This window comes from Cetorhinus maximus, chromosome 5 (assembly GCF_964194155.1).
Source record: "Cetorhinus maximus chromosome 5, sCetMax3.hap1.1, whole genome shotgun sequence".
NCBI lineage: Eukaryota > Metazoa > Chordata > Chondrichthyes > Lamniformes > Cetorhinidae > Cetorhinus > Cetorhinus maximus.
Genome location: NC_135883.1, coordinates 141,895,672 through 141,915,490, shown reverse-complemented (window position 1 = coordinate 141,915,490; position 19,819 = coordinate 141,895,672). Strand labels below are relative to the sequence as shown.

Genomic DNA, 19,819 nt, shown 5'->3' with positions numbered 1-19,819 from the left:
TTAGAGTCCAGAAATCTATCTATTTCCTCAAATATATTTAGTGATTTGGGTTCCACAGCCCTCTGTATGGCACATAGAACTTGACACAGAATATGCTTGCACTTTTATGAAAGTGTGAATGTGCCACTTGTGAAATTGAATTTATAATTTCCTTGCATTGCCTCTTTTTGAGTAATAAATCAAAATATGAAAAACTTGAAAAGTCTACCTTCTAATTAAAGTTCTATGGCATAGAACAGGTATAGTGTGATTTCCCCAAAAGCACATCATCATGTTTTCATTTATTTCAACAAAGTGAATCAGTTGATTTTTTTTTTGAAAATGGCTAGTGCCAGCTCCAGGAGTTTAAATGTTACCTGGGCTTTTGACATCAAATATCTTACTTTAACCCAGTATACCTCTTAAGGCCATAATTGAAATATTGTTTACAGTTTTAAACCTCTTGTGTAGAGTTTCTACTTTGGGTGCAATTGGCAATCTAGGAGAAAATTACACCTTTTGTAAAGATTTTTTTCCAAATTTTCACAGGTGTCGAACACACAATTTGCTATGAACCAGTGTGATTGGACAGTGTTTTAAAATGTAATTTTTTTTTGAAGAAATACTTGTGCTTTAAAAATTGTCATGTATTTGAGTGGTTACTTAGCGCAGTTTGATTAATAAAGCTGAAAATGAGTTCATCAGAAAAATTTACATTTTTGTTGGTGTCCATTCAAAATCAGTGAGTAACCAGATTTTAAATTACTAAAAATTATTTCTTTAAAAATGTACAGAACTATTTTCTAGCTATAGTGGGGTACAACAATCAGTTTCTTAGTAAACTTAAAAAAAAATACTTTTAAGCTTCTAAAATGTGCTTTTTGATTCATTCTTGGGATGTGAACATTGATGGAAAGGCCAACATTTATTGCCCATCCCTAATTTCCCTTGAGAAAGTGGTAGTGAGCCACCTTTTTATGAGCTGTTGCCAGTTGTGTGGTGTAGGTACACCCACAGTGATTTTCATAGAAGCTTGCATGCGAACATGCAAATTAGGAGCAGGAGTCAGCCACTCAGCCACTCGAGCCTGCTCCACCATTCAGCAAGATCATGGCTGGCCTGATTGTAACCTCAACCCCACATTCCTGTCTAAGCCCGATAATGGTTACAACCGAGCAGCTTGATAGGCCATTTCAGTGTACAGATAAGAGTCAAGCACATTGTTGTGGACCTAGAATTTAGTGTAGGCCAGACTGGGTAAGGATGGCAGATTTTCTTCCTGAAGGACTTTTTTTTTTAGAGATTTTTATCGTTTTAATTTTCTACAATAGAAAACATGAAACAAAAACAAAATTATACTCTTCTCCAGTCACCTTGTGCTCAGATCTGTACTTCCATCACCCTTCTCTGCAGGGCAGAGAGGGAGATTGGGAGAGATGGCTGTTGCTGGTAGTGTGCCAGCGTAGTGAATCCCTTTACAGGCCCAGCTTGATCCTTCTCCAGTGTCTCCACGGAGTTGTACCTGATTTTGTTGCTGGTTTTCATGCAGATCCATTGCGGAATTGGCTGGTTTTGCTTCATTATCTTGGCGAGGAATCGCTTGATCCTGAAGGTTTTGTGGGATAGCATGGCCGAACCTCCATTCTGGCTGCTTCAATGGTGAAAAGATAGGTTTTTATGACAATAGGGTAGTTTCAAGATCATTATTGATGAGACTAGTATTTTATCCTAAACAAAAACAGAATTACCTGGAAAAACTCAGCAGGTCTGGCAGCATCGGTAGAGAAGAAATCAGTTAACGTTTCGAGTCTTCACGACCCTTCGGCAGAACTGAGTATAGTTAGGAGAAAGGTGAAATATAAGCTGGTCTAAGGTGGGGGGGCAGGGGGAGAGAGAAGTTGAGGGTGGGGTGATTGTGGAGATAAGCAAGCAGTGATAGGAGCAGATAATCAAAAGATGTCACAGACAAAAGGATCAGAGAGGTGTTGAAGGTGGTGATATTGTCTAAGAAAAGTGCTAATTAAGAATGGAAGACAGGATACTCAAGGTACAGCTCTAGTGGGGGTGGGGTGGAAAGACTAACAAAGTTTTAGTTTTAGATTTAAAAATAATGGAAATAGGTGGGAAAAGAAGAATCTATATAAATTATTGAAAAAAAAGGGAGGGGGGAGAAACGGGGTGGGGATGGGGAGAGGGGGAGTTTAAGATCTAAAGTTATTGAATTCAGTATTCAGCCCGGAAGGCTGTAAAGTGCCTAGTCGGAAGATGAGGTGCTGTTCCTCCAGTTTGCGTTGGGCTTCACTGGAACAATGCAGCAAGCCGAGGACAGACATGTGGGCAAGAGAACAGGGTGGAGTGTTAAAATGGCAAGCGACAGGGAGATTTGGGTCTTTCTTGCGGACAGACGGCAGGTGTTCTGCAAAGCGGCCGCCCAGTTTGCGTTTGGTCTCTCCAATGTAGAGGAGACCGCATTGGGAGCAACGAATGCAGTAGACTAAGTTAGAGGAAATGCAAGTGAAATGCTGCTTCACTTGAAAGGAGTGTTTGAGCCCTTGAACGGTGAGGAGAGAGGAAGAGAAGGGGCAGGTGTTGCATCTTCTGCGTGGGCATGGGGAGGTGCCATAGGTGGGGGTTGAGGAGTATGGGGTGATGGAGGAGTGGACCAGGGTGTCCCGGAGGGAACGATCCCTACGGATTGCCGTCAGGGGGGGTGAAGGGAAGATGTGTTTGGTGGTGGCATCATGCTGGAGTTGGCGGAAATGGCGGAGGATGATCCTTTGAATGCGGAGGCTGGTGGGGTGATAAGTGAGGACAAGGGGGACCCTATCATGTTTCTGGGAAGGAGGAGAAGGCGTGAGGGAGGATGCGCGGGATATGGGCCGGACACGGTTGAGGGCCCTGTCAACGACCGTGGGTGGGAAAACCTCGGTTAAGGAAGAAGGAGGACATGTCAGAGGAGCTGTTTTTGAAGGTAGCGTCATCAGAACAGATGCGACGGAGGCAAAGGAACTGAGAGAATGGGATGGAGTCCTTACAGGAAGCGGGGTGTGAGGAGCTGTAGTCGAGGTAGCTGTGGGAGTCAGTAGGCTTGTAGTGGATATTGGTGGACAGTCTATCATCAGAAATTGAGACAGAGAGGTCAAGGAAGGGAAGAGAAGTGTCAGAGATGGACCATGTGAAAATGATGGAGGGGTGGAGATTGGAAGCAAAATTAATAAATTTTTCCAGGTCCCGACGAGAGCATGAAGCAGCACCAAAGTAATCATCGATGTACCGGAGAAAGAGTTGTGGGAGGGGGCCGGAGTAGGACTGGAACAAGGAATGTTCCACATACCCCATAAAGAGACAGGCATAACTGGGGCCCATGCGGGTACCCATAGCCACACCTTTTATTTGGAGGAAGTGAGAGGAGTTTAAGGAGAAATTGTTCGGTGTAAGAACAAGTTCAGCCAGACGGAGGAGAGTAGTGGTGGATGGGGATTGTTCGGGCCTCTGTTCAAGGAAGAAGCTAAGGGCCCTCAGACCATCCTGGTGGGGGATGGAGGTGTAGAGGGATTGGACATCCATGGTGAAGAGGAAGCGGTTGGGGCCAGGGAACTGGAAATTGTTGACGTGACGTAAGGTGTCAGAGGAATCACGGATGTAGGTGGGAAGGGACTGGACAAGGGGAGAGAGAAGGGAATCAAGATAACGAGAAATGAGTTCCGTGAGGCAGGAACAGGCTGACACGATCGGTCTGCCAGGACAGTTCTGTTTGTGGATTTTGGGTAGGAGGTAGAAGCGGGCCATCCGAGGTTGGGCGACTATCAAGTTGGAAGCTGTGGGAGGAAGATCGCCAGAGGAGATGAGGTCAGTGACAGTCCTGGAAACAATGGTTTGATGTTCTGTGGTGGGGTCATGGTCCAGGGAGAGGTAGGAGGAAGTGTCTGCGAGTTGACGCTCAGCCTCCGCGAGGTAGAGGTCAATGCGCCAGACAACAACAGTACCACCCTTGTCAGCGGGTTTGATGACAATTTTGGGGTTGGACCTGAGAGAACGGAGTGCAGTGAGTTCAGAGAGAGACAGATTAGAATGGGTGAGAGGAGCAGAGAAATTGAGACGGCTAATGTCACGCCGACAGTTCTCAATGAAAAGATCAAGAGAAGGTAAGAATCCAGAGGGAGGGGTCCAGGTGGAGGGAGAATATTGGAGGTGGGTAAAAGGATCCGTTGAACAGGGAGAGGACTCCTGCCCAAAGAAGTGAGCACGGAGATGAAGACGGCGGAAGAAGAGTTCAGCATCATTATCCTGATTGATTGATTAATTGAATTTAAATTTCCCCAGGTGCCATGGTACGATTTGAGCTCATGTCTCCAGCGCATTAGTCTGGGCCTATTCATGTCCTTATGACCAAAAGAAGCTCCTCGAAGACCTGCAAACTTGCATAATTAGCCACCATTGGGAAGTTCTGCTAATTCATCGTGTGGGCAAGGCAATGTTCTTGTAAAAGTCACAAATCAATTTATGTTTAAAATTCTGTGATCTTTTGCCCTGCTTACACTAATTTCAGGCAAATTGTGCTGAAAACAGCAGTGTAACTGAGTGGAAACTTTATTTTGCCCTCCCCTCCCACCTTTCTATATTGAGGCACTGATGTATTCAAGAGAAGACTTACTGGAATGATTCCAGGCCCTGTTGCACTGTTGTCTTGAGAGATATTTAGAACTAAATATCCATCGGAAAAAAAATTGCTGACATTCAATTGATGGAAGTAGAAAGTATAAAACCTTCTGTATGGAAAAGCTAGGAAAAGGAGAGATGCTTTTACAATGTACTTTTCACAACCATCATATGTGTTAAAGCGCTTTACAGCCAATGTTCTTTTGAAGTGGAGCCACTGTTGTAATGTAGGAATATGGCAGCCAATTTGTGCACAGCAACCTCCCATAAACAGCAATGTGACGACTGCATAATCTGCTTTTGTGATAAGGAATATATATTGGCCAGAACACTAAGGATAACACCAAGGAAAGCTCTTCTTCAAAACGGTGCCACAGGATCTTTTACATCCACCTGAGGGGGCAGACGGGGGCCCGGTTTACTTAATGTCTCATCCGAAAGATGAGTGCAGCACTCGGAATGGAAAATAAAACCGAAACCTTGTGACTTGGAGCCGAGAGTACAACCATCTGAGCTATAGCTGACACTGATTACAATCCCTTTTCTCCCCCAAGCCCAAACACACTCATGTAATACTATGGATAAGTGGAATGTAGTCAACAAAATAAGTTATGCTGCTGTTTCACTGTTTGAAATGGAGGTGAATAAACATCATTGTGAATTGTTTGAAGATTTTAAAGGATAAGCATATTTCCAAGATGAAGAAACCACTGTGGTCCAAGTCATATTCAGAGCATGAAAATCAGCTGTGGAAAACGAGCATGGAACAACAATAACTTGTATTTATAAAGCATTTTGATATAAAGCAGCTTGAGGCTCTTTGAAGGAGTAACAAAAGGAGATATCAGGATAAATGATGAAAAGCTTTATCAGAGATATGGGTCTAAAGATGCATATTAAAGGGGGAAAGAGGGAGCAAGGGATTTAGGGAGGGAATTACAGAGCTTCGAGCCAAGGCATGGCCACCAATGGTGATGTGATTATAACCTGGATACTTGAGGCCTCATTTGGAAAAGCACAGATATCTTTGGACCGTGGGGCTAGATGAAGGGGGAAGGTTTGTAGTGGAATTCCTCTGGTCAGTGTTTGGGTTCCTTGCCCTTCCTGATATTTATTAATTACCTAGACTGTGGTGTGCAGGGAACGATTTCAAAATTTGCAGATGATATGAAGATTGGAAATGATGCCAACTGCGATGGGGATAGACTTGAACTGCAAAAGGACATAGACATGTTGGTGGATTGGGCAGACAAGTGGCAGATGAATTTCAGTGCAGAGAATTGTGAGGTGACTTGTTTTGGCAGGAAAGATATGGTGAGACAATATAAAATAAAGGGGGAGCCTCTAAAAACGGTGCTGGAACTGAGGGACCTCATTGTGTACATACGTAGGTCATTAGTTAATTAGTTAACATATCGTATCTTGGCCTTTATTAATAGTGGCATTGTGTACAAGAGTAAGGAGGTCATGCTGACCTTGTATAAAGGCACTAGTTAGGCCTCATCTGGAGTACAGCGTCCAGTTCTGGGCCCCATAGTTGAAGGATGTGAAGGCATTGGAGAGTGTACAGAGGAGATTCGCAAGAATGATTCCCGGGATAAAGAACTATAACTATAAGTTATATAAATATAACTATAAGGATAGATTGGAGAGGTTGGGACTGTTTTCCTTGGAGAAAAGAAGGCCGAGAGGAGATTTGATAGAGGTATTCAAGATCCTGAGGGGTATGGACAGGGTAAATAGTGAGAAACTGTTCCCACTCAAGAGAACATCAAGAACTAGAGGGCACAGGTTTAAAATAATTGGCAAAATGAGTAAATGTGACGTGAGGAAAATTTTTTTTCACCCAGGGGGTTGTTGGAGTCTGGAACAAACTTCCTGAAAGGGTGGTGGAGGCAGGTTTGATCAAGATATTCAAAAGCGAATTGGATTGCTACCTGAAAAAGAGAGAACATGCAAGGTTATGGGGATGAGGCAGGGGAGTGGGACTAGATGGAATGCTCTTTCAGAGAGCCAGTGCAGACCCAGTAGGCCGAATGGCCTCCTTCACTGTAAAGATAATGTCATACTATGTTGTAACAATGCTATATGTATCTCTGTCGTACAGAAATAGGGAGGGTGGAGGCCATGGAGGAATTTGAAAACAATTAAAAATTTTAATGTTGAGGCATTGCTTAACCAGGAGCCAATGCAGGCCTATAAAAACAGGGATGATGGATAAACAGGGCTTGATACCATTTATATGAGCAGTAGAGTTTTGGATGAACTCGAGTTGACGGTGAATAGAATGGGCGAGGCCAGCCAGGGTTGCATTGCAATAGTCAAGTCTAGAGTAACAAAGGCAAGAATGAGGGTTTCAGCAGCAGGTGAGCTGACAGTGGTGGTGGTATGGATTATATTAAGGTGGAGGAAAAAGACAACTGTATTGATGACATGGTTATATGATTGCAAGTTCATCTCAGGGTCAAATATGAGACCGATTTTGAACAGTCTGGCTCGGCTTTAGACATTTGCTGGGAAGAATGATGGGGAATGGAGTTTGTAGCAGGGACCGAAGGAAATGGCTTTGGTCTGCCCAGTATTAGTTGGAGGAAATTCCAGCTCATCCAGTACTGAATATTGGATAAGCAGTCTGACAATTTAGAGAAAGTGGAGGGATCAAGAGATGGTAGTGAGGTCCTGCTGAGTCTTTCCATTGAAGGTTGATTGGTTTAATTTGTCATAAGTAGTTAAGAAATTAAGTGAAAATTCAGGGAAAATTAAGGAAAAGTATTCATCATCCTCTAACTCTCACCAGCTGTTGTTTAATTTATTGAGACTTACAAGAAAGCTATGTTATATGAATGACATGAAAATTATGCATGGCCTGTTGGAAAGAGTTGCTTTGGTGGACCACTGACCTTTATCATTCACCTAAACCCCAACTATGTCACTTTTTTTAAGCAAAGAAAATCTGTTGTATTTTCCTGTTGTGACCTGTATGTGCCTCAAGTCCCTCACATATGCGGTTGCATCTTAAATGCCCTCTGAAGGGGACTAAGTAAATAACCCAATTGTGTCAAACTTCAAGCACACGAGGGATGGGCTCCTCCCAACAATGCCACATCCTAAGAATGAATAATTAGAAAGAAAGTTGTGCAGATGTTTTGTTGCAGTAAATGTGATTTATAAATGCTAATGGTGCTCTTTGCCCATTAATACAACCAGCATGATTTCTGTTTGCATATCAAAAATTGTTCCAGATCTTCTGAATAAAAGGAACTTATTTACTCCAAAAAATGGTTTTTGAAAACAAGAAGGCCTGATTGAAGAAATTTACCTGAATTAAAATGTTATTATTGTGACTTTGAAAGTAAGAGCTGTAGACTCTTTTGTCTAAAAGAATGGAATCAATCACCAAAAATAAACCATTATCTGTACAATAATAACCAGTTAAACAATAATTCAGAAGGGACAGATTTGACCTTAGAGTATTTGATGCTGCTGTTCTAGCAGCCTTCCATCTCTTAAGATGAAATGTGCTGTGGTTGTCAACTCTGTTAAGCATCGCCTAGTGTGACTCAGGAACCCCACTCTGCCATGGCAGTTTCTGCCGCATTTGCAGCAGCGGTAGACGATCGGCTGAGAAGGTTCACTATTGGTGAGCCTCTGTTTTCTCTGGGCCACCTTCCCAGTCAGGTCAGCTTTTCGTTTCTCCTCGCCTCTTCCAATGCCCTTCCAAACAGCCTCCAGAAATCATGTCTGTCAGCGACTGTTTCCCAGTTGTCAGTGTCAATGTCTGCCATCTACATATCTCACTAATAGGTACCCTTGTACAGAAGTATAGGCGTCCAGGCAATCATGACCTGGTGGCCTGTTCGCTGCACAGAAGGTCTTTGGGTATACAGCCATCATCCATCTGATGAAAGTTGCCAAGCTAGCACAGACATTGTTGGCTTAGCAGTAAGTGTATGCAGATGGAATTAGCATACCCCAGGACCTCTGAGTTGGTGACCTTATCCTGCCAAGAAATGCCAAGGACTCATCTGAGGCAGCAAAGATGGAAATTGTTCAGCCTTATCTCCTGCTTAGCATATGTTGTTCAGGGCTCACCACTGTACAAGGATGCCCTGAGGATGCACGCTTTTTAGATTAGCATTTTGGTGTTCTCAATCAGGTTACTGTTGCTCTCTCTCTCTTTCACTCAGCATGGACATAACAGCTGCATCTTTTGTGACGCTTGTTGATTTCAGCATCAAATGACATTGCTCGTGACTGTGGAGTCCATATATGTGAAGCTAACAACCTTCAACGTCGCATTATCAATGCTGATAGATGCTCCAACACAGAGGCAAAAAAAAACTTCTTTGAGGAGCTTGGCATGCTATCAGCAAAATCCCTAAGACACAACTTCTTTACCTACTGGAGAATTTCAAAGCAAGAGTGGGCGTGGACCATGAGGCAAGGCCCTCCTGCCTTGGACATTTTGGCCTGGGAAAGATAAGTGAGAATGGACAGAGTCCATTTGAGCTTTGCTGCTACCATGAGTTTTGTGTAACTGACACCCTTTCAGAGCAAACCATGCCACAAGGTGTCCTAGAGAAATCCAAGATCGGGGCATTGGACCAGCTGGATCTGATGTGACCAGATGTGACACTCTGAACAGCAATCTCAGCACATTAAGCTACCACATTGCTGCCTGTGATGCAGATCATTCCTTGGTGTGAACCAAAGTTAGGATGCAACCCTGAAGTTTTTTCGTTTAAAGCAGGAATGTTGCCCTCATGCCAATGTCAGCGATACTGCCTACTCAGATGAAAACCAGCAGTTCCTTGATTTGATTGCACAGGTGCTCTCAAGCATTCCCACACAAAGCAAAATGGAATGTACTTCATGACACCATCTACAATACTGGACTCAACATATGAAAAGCAAGAGCCAAATTTTTTTTCATTCACGGGATGTGGGCGTCACTGGTTAGACCAGCATTTATTGCCCATCCCTAATTGCCCTTGAGAAGGTGGTGGTGAGCTGCCTCCCTTGAACTGCTGCCTGGTTTAAGGCTAACATCACTGATGGAACCTATCATCGAAGCCAAGCAGTCCACTCTCATTAATTACAGGCTTCACACCACTGCATCAATAAGGCCAAGATGCACTACCAGAGCTGAACTTGAGGAAACTGTAACAATCTTTTAAGGATACATCAGATAGATGGTTGATGAAAAGACAGGTAGGACACATTGGATTAAGATTACTGACGTTGAGGAGGATAAACACCAGCTGATCGATTGAACTGATTATTCTGTTTCTGTGTTGTGGCTTTTACGTAGGAAGAAAATTAAGTTTCCATCTCAAGTTGCTGTGATCCAAGAGGAGTTTTTGCCTTCAAGGGAAAGAGTCCTGACAGCTACTGTCGTCTTCACATAGATGTCACCGAGAATCATGCTGTCTTCTCTCATCCAAACCGTTGCAAAGGAAATTGCGTAAGTAGGGTAATATTGGATGTGTGGCTCAAAACAAGGCCATTTGGCTCAACCAAACCATGCTGGCGTTTATGTTCCACTCAAGCCTCCTTTTTTTTCTCAGCTAAGTCACCCATTGTAACACCTATTCCGTTCTCCCTCTATAAATGTGTCTAATTTCCCCTTAAATGATATTTGCTTCAATCACTCTGATAGTGAGTTCCACATTCTAGCCACTTTTTGGGTAAAGAAGATTCTTCCGAATTCCCTATTGGATTTCTTGGTGAGCATTTTAAGCTGTTTGCCTCTAGTTATTCTCTTTCCCACCAAGAGGAAATATTCTCTCGTATTTCTTTTTATTCTTTCACACGATGTGTGCATCGCTAGCTAGGCCAGCATTTCTTGCCTATCCATAATTTCCTTTGAAGACGTCCACAGCATTCCTTTTGTTCCAGGTACACCCACGTGCTGTTAGGGAATTCCATGATTTTGACCCAGTGACAGGGAAGTAATGGCCGTCTAGTTCCAAGCTATGATGGTGCGTGTCTTGGAGGAGAACTTGTAGGTGTTGGCACCCCCCTCCCCCATGCATCTGCTGCCCTTGTCCTTCTAGGTGGTAGAGGTCACTGGTTTGGAAGGTGCTGCCTAAGGAGCCTAGGTGAGTTGCTGTAGTGCATCTTGTAAATGGTACACACTGCTGCTACTGTGTGTTGGTGGTGGAAGGAGTGAATGTTTGTTTAAGGTGGTGGATGGGATTGGCAATCAAACGGGCTGCTTTGTCCTGCATGGTGTTGAGCTCTTGAATGTTATTGGAGCTGCACTCATCCAGGCAAGTGGGGAGTATTTCATCACAATCCTGACTTGTGCCATGTAGATGGCAGACAGGCTCTGGGGAGTCAGAATCGCCAGACTCTGACACATTCTTGGAGACACAGCATTTATATGGCTGCTCAAGTTCAGTTTCTGGTCAATGGTAACCCCCCCCACCCCAACCCCAGGACAATGATAGCGGGGGATTCAGTGGTGGTAATGCCATTGAATAAGTGGCAAGTAACATTCGTGCCATACATCAGCCCAAGCCTGAATGTTTACCAGGTCTTGCTGCATATGGACATGGACTGCTTCAGTATCTGAGGAGTTGTGAATGATGCTGAACATTGTGCAATCATCAGTGAGCATCCCCATTTCTGGCCTTATGATGTAGAGAAGATCATTGATAAAGCAGCTGAAGATGGTTGGGCCTCAGGCACTACCCTGAGGAACTTCTGCAGTGATGTCCTGGGACTGGGATGCAACCTCCAATGACTGCAGCCATCTTTTTGCTAGGTTTGACTCCAAGCAGAGTGTTTTCCCCTGATTCCCATTGACTGACTCCAGTTTTGCTAGGGCTCCTTGATGTCACACTTGCTCAAATGCTGCCTTGATGTCAAGGGCAGTAACTCTCATTTCACATTCAGCTGTTTTGTTTGGGCCAAGGCTGTAATGAGGTCAGAAGTTGTGACCTTAGCAGAACACAAACTAAGCATCAATGAGCAGATTATTGCTAAGTGCCATTTGATAGCATTGCTGATAAGCATGCTCATCACTTCACTGATGATTGAGAGTAGACTGATGGGGTAATTGTGAGCAGGACATACTTGGGCAATTTTCCACATTGCCAAGTAGATGCCAGTGTTGTAGCTGTACTGGAACAGCTTGGCTAGGGGTGCAGCTAGTTCAGGACACAAGCTTTCAGCACTATTGCTGGATTGTTGTCAGGCCCCATAGCCTTTGTAGTATCCAGTGCTTTCAGCCATTTCCTGATCAGCCAATTTGATTGACTCCATGGCCTAAGACTGGCATCTGTGATGCTGGGGACCTCAGGAGGAGACCGAGATGGATCATCCACTTAGCACTTCTGGCTGAAGGTTGTTGCAAATTCTTGCCGGAGGTCACCAGTAATGGTTGTTGGCTTAGTACAAAGAGGAGAAGAATCAATTCTCTCTCTTAACTCTAAATTCGCTTTATTCATGTCGTTAGATCATCTACGTATAGCTTATACGTCTGGTTAAATATAGACATGCAGTTTTATACCCAAAATTAGGATCTAAATGCACACCCACTAGGTTTCTCTGACACTCCCTGAGTGATCACAGAATATAAAAGCTAATACCCGAAAAGGAGAGCTGTCGCTGGCCAGGTGTTCCATTCTCTCTCTCTTGCATCTCTACGTTGCTGATGTAGGTTCTTCTGCTTCTGCGATGGTTGGCCTCCGAAGTTCTCGCTGGCTCCACACCCGAAATTCTTCATTCTTATTCCGAAATCTTATCTCTCCAAGCTGTGCTGTCTCTCTCCCATTGGTTTAGGCCTGCTTGCTTGTCTGTGGCATCTTCTCATTGGCTTTGTCCCAAGGACTTAGGTAGCATTACCTCGTTACTCCTTTTCTAAATAAGGACTTGTGTCTTTTCACATTCCCTTTGTTTTCCCAAGAAACTCAGCTACTTCAAACCGGTTCCAGCCAGCTCAGGCCAGTGACTGGAATCAGGTTACTTCAGGTCAAAAGTTGCTTTTGCCTGTGTCAGCAGTTCGGTTGCAGCCCCTGGCCGACAGAATGCTTCGGCCTTATCTTTTGCACTGATGTTGAGGACTGCCAGGGCAGCTCTCTCCCAACCGTAAACCACTGTGCCACCATCTCAGCTGGTCCTGTCCTACTGATGGGACAGAACATAGCTGGGGATGGTGATGGGGCTTCTGGGACATAGTCACACTCACCCAATCATACCTTACAATGTAAGTCTGTTGCTCGACTAGTCTGTAGGACAGCTTTCCCAAACTTGGCAGAACCCTCCAGATGTCAGGAAGATTTTGCAGGGTCGTCAGGGCTGGGTGTGCTTTTGTCAATTCCAGTGACTAGGTCAATGCTTGGTGGTCGGTCTGGTTTCAATCCTTATTGACTTTTCTGTAGCAGTTTGATGTAACAGTGGCCTTGCTAGTCCATTGCAGAGGGCACTTAAGAGTCAACCACATTGTTGTGAATCACATATCAGCCAGATCAGGTAAGGAATACAGATTGATTTCCCTAAAGGACATTAGTGAACCAGATGGGTTTTTACGACAATTGACAATGGTTTCATCCTCACCTTTACTGAGACTAGCTGTTACTTCCTGATTTATTAATTGAATTTAAATTAATGGTGATATTTGAACCCGTGTCCCCAGAGCATTAGCCTGGTCTTCTGGATTGCTAGTCCAGTGATATTACCGCTCTGCCACCACCCCTCCCACTTGTGCACTTTGCGCTTGTAATTGCAATTTTATACAAATGAACTTAAGAACAGTTACTTTTTACAAACACCTTCAAATTGGTGACCTTTAGTCATACCTGTCACGACACTGTGAATGGTACTGTTTGTATACTTTAGAATGGTGATTTCCTGTAGCTCCTGTTTCTAATTTTAGCAAGAATTGGCATTTGAGAGCAGAGGGGAACAGCTTTCATACAGAAAGTATTTCTCAGCTTCACCTTGATGAGGAAACTGCATCTATTTGTTTTTATTGTGTACACGCTTCTGTTCATGCAGCTCGTATCTCTGAAAAATCATAAGGCTTCAGAATGAGTTATTTTGGGCGTCTTGGGCGTCAGCTGCCATTTAGTGGAAGTACTCTTGCCTTCATGCCAGAAGATTGTGGGTTCAAACCCCACTCCAAAGACTGAAGTGCATAGTCCTGGTTGACACTTCAGAGCAGTGCTGATGCTGAGGGAGCGCTCCATTGTCTGAGGGGTGGTCTTTCAGATGAACTACTAAACTGAGGCCATGTCCGTCTTCAGATGGATATGAAAGATCCCATAACAAAGAAGAGCAGAGGTGTTCTCTTCACTGCCCTAATATTTATCCCTCAACCAACATCACTAAAATCACACATTATCTGGGTTCTTGCTGTGTGCAAATTGGCTGCTGTGTTTCTCACATTATAACAGTGACTGCCCTTCAAAAGTACTTAATTAGCTGTAAAGTGCTTTGGGACATTGAGTTGTGAAATATAAATGCAAGAGTCTTTTTGTTTTATTCCTGTAATTGTATCTCATGCAAACGGAGTTGGTTTCATTTAAGATCTGAATTATGTATTTTCTGTGCTGTCAGCCCTTTTCTATACAGTGGATCTTTTCTTTACATTTAGACTATTTTTGTCTAATTAAATTAGAATTTAATCTTGGTAATTCTTTTATTGTATGCATTATAATGAAGTATATAGAATATCTTCACATACAGCTATGTGTAAAATTCTCTGGAGTATAATTAATTGAAGTTTATTTATTCCATCTCCAATATAAATATAATTTACTGTTTAGTTCTTTTGTTGTGGCACTGAATGCTTGATTATTTCTTGATCCACTCCCCCTTACGAAGTACTCAGTGGCTGTCTTCTCTTTCCTTGAACACAAGTGAAAGGTCTGGTCACAAGGGAATATTGGTTCTATGTTCTTTTACAAAAGGCCAGCTTCTGCAATGATAGCAGGCTGTGCTCTGAATCATAATACTGTGTGGGAATGTAGAAGATGCTTCTGAGCTATCCAATGACTTCAAGTGCCCAGTGTCATTAATAATTGGACTTGCAGTCACTCGAAGGCCCATATGAATGTATATGTGTTTCATTTGTTCCTTATGTGAATTTTTAAGGTAATACAAAGCAATGCCATTGTTGCATTGCATTACACAAATTGTTTTCAAAAATTATTTTGCTAATTGCATCCTGCAATTCAACAAATTGTGTTCGTTTTAGATTAGGGCAGGAGTAAAAATATGTCTTAAAATCTATTATGACTGCAAACAAAATAAATTGTTGCAGCAAAGCTTCTTAACTTTTCCTGCAAGTGTTATTGATATGGCAGCATATTTTATTGTGATATTGGTTTTCGTTATAATGTCATTGTTTTACTGTGAGCAGCATAATGGTAGAAGATGGAAATCAAATTTCTTTTGCATACCTCGCTCTGTGCACACTTGGAACTAAGCCACATTCTTACTGGGAAAAGCATATAAAGGGTGACCTCCTTGTAAGATGTTTCGTGAAATCACAATGTTTATGATATTTGTATGCCCAACCCTGCCCTATACAGTGCACAATGGCATGCCCCATCTGGTGCATCATTTCATTTTCCCAGTTTCGGATTCACAGCAAGCACTTGTAGCAACTTCAAATTTCAATGTTTCGTTATTTTTGTGAAGGTTGAGATCACAATATTTGTTATGCTGTCAAATCATTGTTTCTTCTTGCTCAATATTGATAGCCACCTTTCTCATTGGTTTTAGACACAGTATACAATGTTCACAGACCTTCATTGTTATAAAGGTAATGACTGGAACATATCCACGAAGTATGATGCCTGCTCTGTACAGCACTTTGGTCTTGTCAGCCTGCATCAGGTGTAAGGAATATATCTTTTTATTTCTGTTGGACTGTGGATTGGGATTGCAATGGCTGCAGTTTGAAAGACAGGTCCACTGGGACAGGATGAGAGATGTATACAATGTTGCAGTCCTGTGTGCCATGAAAGACAGGATGGTGCCAGAAAGGAGTCTTGGACCAAGGAAGCTGCCTGACACAGCATTTTAATTGGCTCCTGACCAGGTGACCAGAGTTTTGAACAGTAGCAATGCAGCAGAAAGCTCCTGGCCTGCAGAGAGAAAACATCTAAGAATATCTCTTCATTTCTCTATAAACCAGCTCTCTCTCAGGAAACCCCTGTAAAAAGGAAAAGGGGAGAACCGTTGTTAGAGACATTGAAAAACAAGTTCTCAACCAGTGAACTAAACATTGAAAGTGCTGGAAGACCACCTCATCTTATCAACAAGAACTAAAAGGAATTTGGAAGACATTGATCAAAACCAACCCATCAAATCCTGTACTCCGGATCGGTGCTATTGAACTGTTTTATCCCACCCTTAAAGTCCATGTTATGTGTCTTGAGTGTGTGTGTATATAGGGATTTAAGAAGGGGGTAGAGTTTAAGTTATAGTGTCAGAAGTTGGCAGTTAATATTTCTTTTGCCACTAGTTAAAGACAGTTTGTTCCATAAAGTTATTTACTTATTAAGTTTACAAACCTGGTGCTCGTATTCTGTTAACCTAAATTAAACAGGTAGAATTAGGACAAACTGGTGGTTTGATCAAACTCTTTCACATTTGTCGTGTCTTGGGGAACAATGGGGTTTGATATTACAGTGCACTACCCCCAGTGAGTCGTGACACAGGTGGGACCTGCTCCACAGATTGCAGGAGGTGATAAGTCAGGAATAAAATCTACAGTCACTTAAGGCTGCAGCCAGCACCCACTGAGTTCATCATGCTGTGTTATATGTTTTTAACCAACCTGCTAAAGCATCACTCAACCCTAATCCTGTACAACCTTATTGTCAGCAAAAGCAGTAACTTGCATTTATTTGGAGTCTTGGTGTCAGAACTCCTAGAGCAGATAGATGTTTGCTGAAGGTGTGTCAACATTAGATTGTTTCTAGAAATCTAAATTCATCCTAACCAACTCTAGTACTATACTAGGCTTTCACTTGGGTCTTGCACAGATTAATGTATTTTTTGAATCCTTTTGTACTTATAATTTCAAATCTATATGATGGAAGATTTCCCTTTTGATGACTCAAGTTTCAGATTGTATGTCTTTTGGGAGCCCTGAAATCAGCCAACCTTGATTGATTGATTGATTGTATTTCACCTACATCAGAAAACTGTGATGCCTTTCAACTGTTTGGCTGTAATACCTATAATAAGGCACCTAATTTGTTAGATCTATATTGAAGAATGCAGTCTATTCTTTCTTCTCTGATCATAATTCATTGAGAGAATACAAGGAGCCTGTCTTCCACTGATGTACATTATCTTATGGGAGAAGGCTTGATATCCCAACTATTGAATAAACAAAATGTATAACTACTGAATAGTGCAGGGGAATGGGACCAGATAGCTGCTTCAGAGACCAAGTCCATATGGTTGTGTGGCCTCCTTTTGTGCTGTAAAATCATAGGATTCTAATATTGTAATTTCAGTGGAATGCTTCTAATTCAGACCGGGTCTAGTCTACAGGCACAGCAATATGCCTGCATTCTGAAGTTGGGTGGATTGAAATGGCAATCTGATTATGGTACACATTAATTTGTGTGTTCGGTACATGCTTTTCCCATTTGTCCCTGCACTACATTCTACTATCCAAAGTTAATATTGATCATACCACGCTTGATGTAGTATTCCACCAGTGGGGCCATCGCATATAAAATTGCAGTGAATCAAAAATTAGATCGCAGCATTGATCAACACCCCCCGCCCCCCCCCCCCCCCCCCCCCTCAACAATGCACACGCCAAAGTATACAAACTACCAGATTTATTTTCAAACCTGTACAGGAATATTTGGAATAGCAATGCAAATGTGATGAGGCTTTAATGAAAATCTTTCTGGCTAGCTGAAGATATCTTGACTTGCATTTAAAGAAACTGTGAATCTCATTTCATGCATGGTTATACCCATGTCTTGAATGATAAATGTGTTTATGCAGAGGAAAAGATAGATGGAGCAGGCTTTGGCTTCTGCACATTTCTTTATGGTGGAAAAAAGTAACAATAGCCTCTAATTTTATATTTTATTTGGGATAGCTGCATATATTGCAATAGCTTTGAGCATTCTCTGAAGATGTGGATGGGGGTGGGTGGTGGAAAATATAATCATTCTAGTTCCTGGACATGTAGATAAATTTGTATATTCTGTCAACATAACAATTTGCTGCTGTTATGACTTTTTAAATGTAGAATTATTCTAATATATAATAGGCCATCGGCATTCTGGTGCTTGTAAACACAAATCCATGCCCCAGACTCATGTGTGGTGCTGGAGCCATAATTATGGCTATTCTCCATACTTGGTACAAAAGCTCAATCTTTTTAATCTATTTAAATTTATAATGTACATAGCTGGGCTTTCTAGTAATCCAGAGCTGAAGGAGGAGCTAGCTGATTTTAAAAAATATATATTCTATTATAATTATTAATATATGCATACAGCATTTCTTTTATTATTCGTTCATGGGATGTGGGCGTCGCTGGCTAGGCCAGCATTTATTACCCATCCCAAATTGCCCAAAGGGCATTCAAAAGTCAACCACATTGCTGTGGGTCTGGAGTCACATGTAGGCCAGACCAGGTAAGGACAGCAGACTTCCTTCCCCAAAGGACATTAGTGAACCAGATGGGTTTTCACAACAATCAACAATGGTTTCATGGTCATCATTAGACTTTTAATTCCAGATTTTTATTGAACTCAAATTCCACTATCTGCCATGGCATGATTCAAACCCAGGTCCCCAGAGCGTTACCCTGGGTCTCTGGATTACTCGTCCAGCGACAATACTTGAGCCTATTCCATAATCAATAGTCTGCAGTATAATGTTACTTATTTTTAAATGAAACTGAGTAAGTTCCTGATCACCCAAAGCTGTGCTGAAACTGGCAACATGTAGATGTACAAGAGATGACTTTCCTCCTCCTCTGGAGAAGTACACTCCATCACATCAGGGCTCCAGTGCTGCTATGTAAATATTTTCCAAAATTCTCATAAGCCACTTATAATTTGTGATCAACTCCTCCATTGTTGCTGAATTATCAAACTGCTTATCCAGCATCCAATGCTGAATAGGCAGAAATTTCCTCCAATCAAACATTAGGAAGACTGAAGCCATTGTTTTCAGTCCCTGCTCCAAATTCCATTTCCTAGCTACCAACTCCATCCCTCTCCCTGGCAAAAGTTTGAGATTAAGCCAGCCTGTTTGCAACCTTGGTGTCATATTTGACTCCAAGATGAGCTTCTGACCTCATGTTCATGCCATTACTCACAACCTATTTCCACCTCTGCAGCATGATACGATTTCGCTCCCTCTCATAGCAGCAGCTGAAATCCTTTTTCATGCATTCATTACCTCTAGACTTGACTCTTCCAATGCACTCTTGGCTGGTCTCTTACACTCTCTACCTCCATAAACTTGAGGTCATCCAATGTTCCCATGCCCTAACTTACATCCAAGTCCTGTTCCCTATCACCCCTTTGCTCATTGACCTACAATGCTTCCCGGTCAAGCAATGCCTTGTTTAAAATTCTCATCCTTTGTTTTCAAATACTTCCATGGCCTCACCCTCCCTATCTCAGTAATCTCTTCCAGCCTCACAGCCCACTAACGTATCTGCACTCCTCAAATTCTAGCCACTTGTGCACCTCAAATTTTAATTGGTGACTGTGCCTTCATTTAGGCCCAAGCTCTGGAATTGCCTCCCTACATGTCTCTACTTCACTTTCCTCCTTTAAGACTGTCCTTTAAAACCTTCCTCTTGATCTAATACCTCCTTAATGTGTTAGTGTCATACTTAGTTTTGTAATGCTCCTTTGAAGCACATTAGAATGTTATATTTATACAGCACCTTTAACATAATAAAAGTTGCATTTGAATGCAATGATTAATTTGTACCTATAGCATAAAATGTCAATATAAATCTGCCTCTATTGGAAGGGTATTTTGTGATGCTGACTTTTCAGATGCAGCAAAATAGTACTGTGGTGCATTGAGTCATTCGACTGAGAAATAAATTATTCACCCCATACCCACACCCCCAATGATTGAGTAATTGTTTGATTTTGCCATGTGTTTTAAAAAAAATAGAAAAAAATTAAGGTGTTTGACATAATTATCACAGACGCTTTCAAAG

At 42.3% G+C, this 19,819-nt stretch overlaps 1 protein-coding gene and 1 pseudogene across 4 annotated transcripts in view; one reads left to right on the top strand and one right to left on the bottom strand.

Annotated features, from left to right (window-relative positions):
* The window catches only part of wasf1 (WASP family member 1), a 151,045-nt gene that overhangs the window by 47,039 nt on the left and 84,187 nt on the right, over positions 1–19,819 (top strand). For 2 of the 4 annotated variants that reach the window (XM_078542585.1, XM_078542584.1), the window contains exon 2: positions 9,950–10,102. The exons of the other annotated variants lie outside the window; for them this stretch is intronic. The gene's annotated coding sequence lies outside the window, so the exon portion shown is untranslated. The remainder of the gene's footprint in view (positions 1–9,949; positions 10,103–19,819) is intronic. 4 annotated transcript variants of the gene reach the window in all.
* Positions 1,455–1,608, bottom strand: LOC144680370 (large ribosomal subunit protein eL39-like; annotated as a pseudogene).